An 898-nucleotide genomic window follows, 5' to 3' on the forward strand; every position below is an offset into this window, starting at 1 on the left:
TTATGGGCCCCTGGGCCACAGTCATGCAAAAGGTCCCCCCCACCCCCCTGGAGCTTTTTTTTTTGTTCTTCCCGACGTGGCGCATACTGTCTGCACACGTGTATGTACGCATAACAATTATGACATATAGGCATGCGATATTCAGAATTTACAGCAAGGGATTGCTTAAAAATAATAAACAGCCAAAAACTAAGCCAAATAAATGGAAACTGAGGGTTTAAACACACAGTAATGTGCCGTATCATTCACAATGGTTTAGGATTTTTGGGGTTATTTTATTGACACAAATTAATTAACCCATTGTTAATAACAGTGACAAGGATCGTGTGCGTCACTGTTATACACTGTTACACCTTTTTTGGGGGGCCCCTACGCAGACGCTCTAGCCCCCCATCCCCCCCCCACCCCACCAGGGCCCCCTAGCTCAGGGGCCCCTGGGCCTGGGCCCAACAGGCCTGTTGGATAATCCTCCCCTGTATGTGTGTGTGTGTGTATATATATATATATATATATATATATATATATATATTACAAAATAATAATAAATACAATGTTTAAATATAGAATATAATAATATCGAATATATATATTATTTTCACATTTAATTTAACTTCTATTATATCAAATATGTGCGTTATTTTGAACCCAGTCTATGTTTTGAACATGTACACTGGTGCAGGAGCATAGAGTTATAATGTGCAGGAGGCGACATCATTTTTTTTGTACTTGGCGCGAGCGTGCCGCCGGCCTATGGGACCGTGCGCGCGCCACGCGTACGGCCTTGCCATTGGCTGACGCTCTAAGCGGCCGGCCAACGGCGGCGCCGGTGGGCGGAGTACGGGGCGGGGCCGCCCTCCGCCGTCGCCACGCCCTCCGTGTTGAAGGAACGTCGCTCGGG

Source organism: Electrona antarctica, assembly GCF_951216825.1.
Source record: "Electrona antarctica genome assembly, chromosome: 3".
Classification (NCBI taxonomy): Eukaryota; Metazoa; Chordata; class Actinopteri; order Myctophiformes; family Myctophidae; genus Electrona; species Electrona antarctica.